The 9,885-nt window shown below is 50.3% G+C and overlaps 1 long non-coding RNA gene across 2 annotated transcripts; it reads right to left on the reverse strand.

Annotated features, from left to right (window-relative positions):
- Window positions 1-4,684: 4,684 nt before the first annotated feature.
- Window positions 4,685-8,926, reverse strand: LOC125112520 (uncharacterized). Of its 2 annotated transcripts, XR_007131170.1 has the most exons (4): window positions 8,214-8,926; window positions 6,970-7,023; window positions 5,874-6,086; window positions 4,685-4,970 (listed from the first exon to the last, which is right to left on the reverse strand). It is a non-coding gene; the product is annotated as an uncharacterized LOC125112520 (long non-coding RNA). The 2 variants fall into 2 exon arrangements; XR_007131169.1 differs by having other exon boundaries at window positions 5,874-7,023.
- Window positions 8,927-9,885: the final 959 nt, after the last annotated feature.

Here is a 9,885-nt window from a genome sequence, read left to right on the forward strand (position 1 = left end):
ACAGCCACAGCCACAGCAATGCCAGATCCGAGCCGCGTCTGAGACCTGCACCATAGCTCACGGCAACACTGGATCCTTAACCCACTGAGCGAGGCCAGGGATCGAACCTGCAACCTCATGGTTCCTAATCGGAATCATTTCCTCTGTGCCACAACAGGAACTCCATGTTTCCTCTTTTTTCTTATCCCCCTTTCTCTTTCATATTCTAGACCACTCTGAAGATGTACTTGTATGTTCCTCTTTCTCACCTCACCCAAGTTTATCACAGGGTATGAACAGAGTCCTTTGATATGACATCCAACATGTAGTATTTCAGAGGGAAATATTGGTGGGTTTGTTTTTCTAATTATCGTGACTCTTTGGATCCATGCTCAGCTAATATTCATTTGAGACCATTTTCTACTAAAGTCAATTGGTATGAAATGACTTTTTGGACCAGCCTAATTCATAGGGCTGCCTAGCATTCCAGGGTTTAACTATTAAATGTTTCAAACACAACATTTAGTAATTAATTCTGTAAACTCAAATAACTATTAAAGAATGGTATATCATCTTTGAGGGAGAGAGAGGATGTGACTCTCAGGTTTTGTTTCGTTTTGTTTTTGTCTTTTTGCCATTTCTTGGGCTGCTCCCGTGGCGTATGAAGGATCCCAGGCTAGGGGTTGAATCGGAGCTGTAGCTGCCAACCTACGCCAGAGCCACAGCAACGCGGGATCCGAGCTGCATCTGCGACCTACACCACAGCTCACGGCAATGCCGGATCCTTAACCCACTGAGCAAGGGCAGGGATTGAACCCACAACCTCATGGTTCCTAGTCGGATTCGTTAACCACTGGCCAAGATGGGAACTCCTGTTTTGTTTTAATAACCAACCACGTGTGTGTATACACACACACACACACACACACCTAATCACACCGTCAGCCCCGAATGAGGTGAGAAAAAGGCTCCTTTCCTTGAAGACCATCTAGTTAACTTTTTTTTTTCTTCCCTAGGACCAGGCCTGTGGCATATAGATTGTTCCTAGGCTAGGGGCTGAATCAGAGGTGCAGCTACCAGCCTACACCACAGCCACAGCAATACCAGATCCCAGCCAGGTCTACAACCTACACCACAGCTCAAGGTAACACCAGATCCTGAACCCACTGAGTGAGGCCAGGGATGGAACCCACATCCTCATGTATGTTAGTCGGGTTCAAACTACTCAGCCACAAGGGGAACTCCCTAGTAAACTCTCGATAGTTTCAATAAATTATCTTCCCCCTTCCCCCTGTATCTGCAATTCATCTTTCTTCCAAACGGGGGTCCATTTTAAAATAGCACCTTTCAGCAGTCTGTGTGGGAAACAGTCTACCCTGCAGGTTCGAGCAGATAAAATGTTGAACATTGTAGCAGGGGCTCCCCTGAATAGGACTTTCCATTTAGGGTAAGAGGCTAAGAGTGGTTCTGCGCGGACCCACAGCGCTCCTGTCTAGCCCAATCACCCAAGTTGGCCTCGTTTGGGAAGGCAGCGTGGGTGGGAGCGTTTGGGTGGCATACCCCAAAAACCACAGTAATTGGAAAAAAAAAAAAAAAAAAGCAAATATCAATTAGTGATCCCTCAGCCAGCACCAATCTTGGTTTCCAAGGAACTCCACCTTAGCCTCTTCAGAAGTAGCAGCTTCCCAGGGCCTCTCTCCCCACCCCGCCCCCGCGACAGAAGCTTCAGGACACCGCATACATCTTGGTACAGTGAACATGTCCCCGGGGAGGCGCTTGTTATCTGAGGGACTTCCCCGGCTCTCTGCCTCCCAGTCAGCCTGTGGGCCTGTCAACCAGAAGGCTCCCAGCTTCCCGGCGCTTCCGTGGGAATGCAAACGGGAAAGCGCTTTGAAAACTGAGGACAGGAAAAGTGGTGCCCTTCCGAGGCGCTCTGGGCACCCCGCATTCCCCGGAGTGCCAAGGATGCTGAAATAAGCTTCCCTGATCCCCCAGGACACCCCCCCCGGGGCAGGGGGGAGGGAGGCGTTGGGGCAAGAGGCTTGATGTTAGCAAATAACGTGCGTAGGGTGGGGAAGCCCTAGGTGGGGACGGCGAGGCTGCGAGCGGAGACCCCCCGCCCCGCGGCCCCCCGCAGACAGAGCCGCAGGGGGCGGGGGGGGGCCGGGGCTCGCTAGAGCTCGCTCGGCGGGACGCCTCCCAGGAGGGCGGGGAGGGGAGAGCCTGTTTACCCAGGAGGGCTGTGCTGATAGCACGTTCCTCCAGTTTACTTTGCTTTCCTTGAGTTTATTGTAAAGGGGTAAAGTTTTCGGATCTGTCACGTGACCCTGACAGGTCCTGCCTATGGCGCGGCAGACCACCCACGCCGAGGGCCATGGAACTGCTTAATAGAAACAGGCTTGTAATTGTGAGTCCGCGCTGCACTCCGCCGAAAGCCTCCGGCGGCCCAGCGCGCCGGGGTTTTTACACTTTCCGTTCCTTTTGTAAAGACGGAGGAGGAGGAGAAGACGAAGACGAAGAAAAAGACGACGACAGCGAAGACAAAGAGACCCGCGGCGACAAGGCTAGGGGGAGACGAAGGAAGACGGAGAGAAGACGGAGGAGCGGAGGACCAGGAAAGGGGGGCACAGGGGGGAAGGAATTGATGTGAAATCCAAGCGCAGCGTCCGCGCCATCGGCACCCACGCTCCGAGCAGGGCTTGACGGCCGGCTATGGTGAGTGCAGCCGGCGCGGCCGCCGCCGGCACTTTGCCCTCGCGCGGCGTGCGCCCCGGGGACGCGGGGTTGCGGGGCCTGGGCTCCCGGCGCGGCGGCCAGAGGGCCGGCCGGCCGGGCAAGCGGGCGGGGCGGGTGGCGCGCCGGGGCCGCGGGGCTGGGTGGGCTGCGCCGGCGGGGCGCGGGGGGCGCCGGCCAGCGTCTCCAGGCTCGCTCGTTCGCTCGCTCGCACGCTCTGGGCCCCCGCCCCCCGAGGCCAGCCCCGCGGGGTGGGGAGGGGGCTGGCCGCGGAGGGCCCGGCCGGGGAACGGCTCCGAGGGGAATTCTCACGGAGGGGGTCGCCTGGGATCCCATTTTCACGCTTGAAAGGGTCGCCACCTTGGCTTCCGCTCATCAGCCTGGTGGTGGCTACTGACTGCCAGCGAAGGCAGAGCTGGGGATGGAGGGCTGGTGCGGAGAGTGACAGCGCCGGGGGGAGGGTGCGGGCCGAGAGCGCGCGCGCACCCGGGCCACTTCTCCCGTCTCCCGGGAGCTCGGGGAGATCTGCCCCAGGGGTTGGGCGCACGCTCTCGCGCCCACAGCCGATGCTCTGGGCACCCGGGCTGGGACGCCTGAGTGGGACACCCGAGGTTAGGAGAGAAACACCTTATCAAAACCCGAAGCGCGAACATCCTCCTCCCCGCCGCTGTGGGTGGGAAAAGGGGCCAGAGGGGCTTTTCTGAGTTCAGGAAGGGGCCACGGGTAGAAGAGAGCTGGGTGTTGACTCTTGTATCCACGGAATCGGGCATTCTGGTGCCTGCCAACCACTAAGGAGATGGGCTGCTAGCCCAGTGCTGGGAAGGCTAAGTGTGGCTTGAGGGAAGCCCTGAGATTGGTCGGGCTGATCCAAACCCATTTAGACCCGGTGACAACTCCGAGACCACAGGACCTCCAGAGATTGTATCTCAGGGGTGACATGTACACTCTGTCTTCGGGTATTTAAGTTGATGTTAAAAATGACTTCTACTTTGTGGAGGAGCAATAAATCCAAAGATTTCAGCTCTCAATTTACATCACCTAAGGAGGACCATAGATATCTATTCATATGTCTATGGAAGACATCCAGACACCTCTATTTTCTTTGACTTGGGAAAGGAGACCATCTTTTTTTTTTTTTATCCTTCTTCCCTGGGGGGGGGGTATAAAAGAACTAGACACAAACAATAAAGACCCACTATGGGTGGCTCTAAATATTTAACAATTGGATAACTGAAGTCTTGAACTACTACAATAGTCCTTTTTCAGCATTCTGTGTGTGTTCGATTTTTTTTTTTTTGCCTCCACTAGTTCAACATTCAATTAATTGCCTCCACAAAGAAAGACAATGCTTTTTGGTGCCTTTGTTACTGTAACTTATTCTTCCTGGGTGGTACCTCAGGTTAAATTGTTGCCTCAGGTGCACTGTGTACCCATGTTGTAAAACAAGGGCTTTCAATTGTGAGTTTGTGTGTGTTCCAGTTGTCACCCAGCTTCCTTCCTTCCACAAGGCTGTAGAACGCCCTTTGAGTCCAAGATCTTTTTATATTAAAATGTTGAATCAAAGTAGAGACCAATGGGTCCATTCTCCATTTGGGGTATTAGCTTCATTTCAGACTCACTGAGAAATGTATCGAATTTCTGATTATAATCTAATCATAATGTAACAAGCTATTTGGATAGGAGTTAGCACCATTTGGAGTTATTTTGTTGGGGGGGGAGCTTTTTCTTTTACAAGTTGTCTTCAACTTTCTACAGATAGAGAAACTGATGAGGCAAATCAATATGGACCGAACGGATTAAAATATCTGTCTTCCCTATTTTATGCCCCCCCCACCACACACACACACACACACACACACACACACACACACACCTTTTATTTTCTCCCGCCTCTGCCACAGTGTATAAAGCCCTATTGAGACGTGTAGGCGTGATGTGTAAACCGGATTAGCAGTATGAAAGAAAGACACAATAAGCTGGAATTGTTTTACTTCCCTTTCATTTCTCATGCCTATATCTCTAATAAATTTGTTGCTCCAGCAGTGGGTCAAAGGGATCATGTTGCTCAGCTTCTTTTTCATGCAAGACCCGATGGCAGAGATCACTGAAATGAATGATGTGCCTTCTGCCAAATGCAGAGCTTGATATGGATATGTTATGTGGGTAGACAGAGATGAGAGGAGAGATGGAGGGGAAAATGTTCACAGTCTGAATCTTTCCAGGATACATCTCTCTTAAAGTAATGTGGTTCAGAAGATCTATAGACAAGGGAGGAAATCAATGTGAAGGTTAATGCTGCTTTCTTTCAAGTTGCATTGTGTAGACTCTGAACGTTTTCTCTACAGTTGGTGATGTTCCCAGCAAGAGAATACCAATGGCTTTGGCACTGCATAAAGTCTTTTTCAAACTAGTATGTGACTCTGTAAAACTATAATTTCTGGGACCTTCCAGGACACCTTCTCTGTGGCCCCCTAGCCCCCACCAAACTTGCTATAAGCTCACAAAAATGCCAGTGCTCCTGGGTTTGTGCTGTAGCCCCCTCATTTACTCTTTTGTAGAATTGGGAGCAGCTTCCCATTAAAGGAGATCAGGGGTAATTAGCAGCATTATTTTGACAAGTTGGCTAGAGCTGTTCCCTTTCCTCCAGTTCTGGGGAGGGGGTGGATGGGGAGGGGAGGAAAGAGAAGGTGGAAGAGAGAAGGGGAGGGGAGTCGTGCTTTAGGGGGTTACATTCTGTGACTGCTGAATCGTTTTTTGCCTCCCCCTTTTAGATTCATTTTCTACCATCACCTTTAAACAAATACAAAAGCTGCCAATGAGAAAATAATAAGGCATTCTTAGGGAGCCAAGAAATGGCTTGAATTGAGTCAACTCAACTCTTATCCAAGGTACCTGCTTTGAAGTGCTCAGGCTCTGGCCCATCACTCACATCCTGTACCCTGGCTCTCCATCCTTAAATAGAATATTACATCAAATCCCTAATTCCTCTCCCCATCAAAGCCTCTCAGCGTGGGGCTTAATGTAATGTCTGCAATTCTTTGCATTTGTGCAAAAAAGCATTAAGCTCCGTAGACAAAATTATAACATAGCCCATGGGTCACATTGTTAGAATATATTTACTCCTTCATTCATTGGTACTCTGCAGAAATTAGCAAAATTACCTTTGATTTTAAAGACCCAATTAGTTGGATCTGTGAAACCAGTGAATAGTCAAGTTCCATCGTGGTTTCTCATTCCTCTGCCAAGTGCAGCTCCCCAAAGTGCTTATCATTGGACTGTCCAAACACAAATGGCAGATGTTTTATTTCAGTGTCATCATTTGGATAATCGGATGCCATTTTTGAGATGTGCATGGTGTGGCCATGGCTATTTGACTATTGGAGCAGAGAAGAGAGAAGATAAGGAATCATGTTTTAAGAGTTTCAGGAATCTGTTTTGAAAACTACAAACTCCAGTGAAGTCTTGGATCATGATGGGGAGACCAAAATGACAACGGATGCATTGAGATGGACTTGACTTGAAAAGGGAAAATGGGACACTCAGAAAGAGGGCTGGCCACTCCTGCCGGTTGAAAAAGGCACCAAGCTTCTCACTTGTTTGGTAACTCTCAGGAAGGGAGCCATGCTGCAGAAAAGGCCATTAAAGGGACTTTTTCCTGCAGACACCTTCGCAGGCCTGGCTCCTTCTCTCAGCCTCATCTCAGGTCTGGAGGATCCTTGTGATTAGTTGAAGTTAACAAACCCGGTGTGGCGAAGCACTCCCTGCACAGGGCATGCATATTAAAGCCGACAATGCTTACAAATGTAAATAAGGGCAGATTGATTAGGAACAACTTTATCGCTGGGAATGTCGAACTCACATGCATCAGCAATGAGGCAAATTGGGGGCAGCCTCAGCCCTGACCACCCAAGTCGAGCAGGCTCCTCTTCCCTTTCTTAAAACGTTACAGAAACAAGGCCAATTAGATCCTCAAAGTAATTCATCTCCGTGTATGAAAAAAGCAGACCACAGGGGAAGCGGCGGGTGGGGGTGGGGAGATTAAGATAGCGCTTGTTAGAGCCCAGGCTGGGGATTGCGTCCTGGAACCGATGGGGAGAATTTACAGGCCCGGACCATTGTCTGAGATGCTGAAAAGTTAACCTATCAAACAGCGGGTGAGGGGGCTCAGGGAGCTGAAAACCCTAGAGATCAGTGTTCAGAACGTTTTAGGAATTAAGTCAAACCCAGGGAAATGAGCCCGAGTGGAAGAGGCTTTACCATTGAAATGGTGCACATGTAGCAGCAGCCAGAACTGAGAGGATATGCAGCTGCCTGCGGAGAGTAACAGGGAACCATTATGGATAAATAACTTACAATGTTATTTCGGAATCTCATAATCTAAGTAGCTATACTGAAATTGCTATAAAACATTGGGAGGAAAAAACTATTATTTTAGAAAAAAAGTTGTAAAGAATTTTGTAAAGACAAACATAGCACTCTGTCTACAACTACGTGGTCACCTCTGCCATACAGCACGCCTCAAATATAAAAATACAGACGTGTAAAACTAGGGGTACCACCCCCAAGTCTTTAAAAAGTAATTTCCAGCGGCAAACATAAAATGGTTTGAGTCGAAACGTCTGCAGAACCATTCAGGGAGAAAACCTAGAGTCACGTTTCCTGCTATTTATCAGATATAATAAAAGTCAGGATATTGCTCAAAGATCAAGTTTGCCCTGTGTCGAGCCTAGTGTTCCTGCGATATATTTATTAACGTACTGTCATTGGAATTGCACGCGGCTTGTCTTCCCTTCAGGATTTTCGCAGCCCTTCCCAGAGCCGCTCACAAAATCACGTGCTCCTCCGCAGTTTTGAGTTTTGAATTTCCGCGCTGGCCGGGTACTCTGGTCCTCCTCCTGATCCCCTGCACACCCCCGGGCGCTGCTACTCTAGGTCTCTCCCTATTCTACAGGACATCATCCCCTGCTCAGGGTACTGCACACGTTTGGCTGCTCTGGGATTCACAGGGTAGGGCCTCTCTCCGTGAAACCAGGAAGGAGAAAAAGCCAGAGGTTCGGTGGTGAGGCTGGGTTGGGAGGAGAGAGATGGGGGAAAAGAACAGGGTGAAAGAGGAAGAAGAAAGGAAAGGGAAGATTGAAAGAAGGGGGGAGGGGGGAGAGAAGCGCCGAAGAGGAAGTAAGGCGGCTGGGAGGGCTGGCGGACAGGCCCCCCGCGGGAGCCGCGTGGGCCGCCCGGGTGGCCGGCGCGCCGGGCTGCAGTCCCTTTCGGGCCGGGGCCGCTGAATGGGAAGGGACCCGTGCGCTCAGCGATTGGCGGGCTGTGGGGAGGCCGCGCAGGCATTGGGCAACGTAAGGGGGCCGGACCTCCTTCAGGAATGTACTACGGAGCGTCCGGCACGTCCGTCTGCGCCGGCGGGGCGCGCGCCTAGCCTGGGCTCCCGGGAGCCAGCGCTGGAGACGTGGAGCCCACCTGGCGCGAGCCGGCCGCACCGACTTCCCTACCTGTTTGACCAGAGCTGCGCGGGCCTGGAGAGTCTGGAGCTCGGGCGCGCACACACAACCGGGCGCACCGGGACATGCGCGCGCTTTATAGGCCTCCGGGCCCCGAAGCGCGCGCCTACCGGGCCCCGAGTCACGTGGTCTCAGGCTCCGCCTTCTCCCCGCTCCTCCCCCTTTCCCTCCATCTGGGTTTCTTTCTTTCCTTTCCTTTCTTCTTTTTTTTTTCAATGAACACACACCGTGTGCATCTTAAAGCCACACTGCCCCATTTCCCGATTTCAGTTGGCTTCTTGCTGCTGCGAGTCAGTTTGCAGTTCAACCTTGTTTTTAAAAGAAGAAAAAATGAGCAAAAAATGCTAAAATGAGACAGAATCGCGGGTTTGTGGGTCTGGTCCCTATTGCAGGGAGGAACTTAACTTGCGAATGTAAGAAAACACTCAAAAATTTTTTTAATCAAAAGCGGAGCTGTGTAAGAGAGTTTAATTTGTCTGTGGCCGAGGATCCACCTTAGAGTCGTGGGTTTTCTTCCCCAACGGGAAGTGAATCCCCAGGATGTCTCGGTGACACTGGCTGCACTGTCTGGACAAGTCCTTGCAATCAGTGCACAATTTGTTTCAAATGAATCCAACATCAAACGTCTTGTTCTCCTTTATGTCACGCTATTATTAAATATAACAGGATGCGTACTGGGTTTTTTTTTTTTTTTTTTGGTGGGGGGGATGTTTAAAATAGACTTTAAGTGAACAGGGACTTAATTTTTTTAACAAGGGGGTCCAAATGAATCCCAAATAGAAAAACTTTTCTCCCTTTCTAAAGAAAAAATTTTTTGTTTCTCGGGTTGTTTAAAGGATTCTGTTGTTTCTCCTTTACATATGTCGCATTAAAGATTCAAATAAAAACGCCTCTGCCTCCACGAGACTGCTTCGGTGTCTGGATTCCACGTTTATAAAACACTGAGTCCTTCAAATCAGGATGCTGCCGTGGGGTTTTGAGAGGAAAGGGGCGGGGGGGTACGGAATTTAAGAAAGGGTGGCTTTTCCCAACCTCCTTACTTTCCTCTTTAACTTTCCATTTTGTTTATCTTAATTCGAGGCGTCGTTCCCCGCGAGAGCCTAAGTCTTCTCTTTGGTTATAAAAGAAAAGAGAAGGGAAAAAAAAAATCTGGCACACACTGGCGCACTATCCACCACCCTGTCATTATTGGTGCAGGCCTGGGAATTCAAGCCGGACCTCCCAGTTTTTGCTGCAGCTTGAGGCCAAGGTGCCTCTGAAAGGGTTTTCTTTGAGGAATTTCAGAAATTGTTTAAGCGCTTAAAAAAATATTACATTTTCCCCGGTGTCTATCGTGATGCAAATGCTCGTGGGTGTCTTGTGCGTGTGTATGTGCGCGCGCGAAAAGGCATCTTATAAAAAGAAGACACTGTTGAAAAGAAAAGGAATGAGAAAGAAAGGGAGGGGGAGCATTCCTTAATGGAAGTATTGCATGCGAGAAGGTTGGCGCTCTCGGAGGCTCCCCCCGAAGCCGGGGATGCACACACTGGGGTTGCCTACCTGGGTGGTCTCTCTACTTTGGTGAGCTGTTGCTAAGCAGCTAATAATAGTCATGTTTGCTGAGTAATTTCTGCCCTCCGCGAGCCAATCACGTTGCAGAAACCCAAGCCATCTGACAGCCCCG

Source organism: Phacochoerus africanus, chromosome 12 (genome assembly GCF_016906955.1).
Source record: "Phacochoerus africanus isolate WHEZ1 chromosome 12, ROS_Pafr_v1, whole genome shotgun sequence".
Taxonomy (NCBI): Eukaryota; Metazoa; Chordata; class Mammalia; order Artiodactyla; family Suidae; genus Phacochoerus; species Phacochoerus africanus.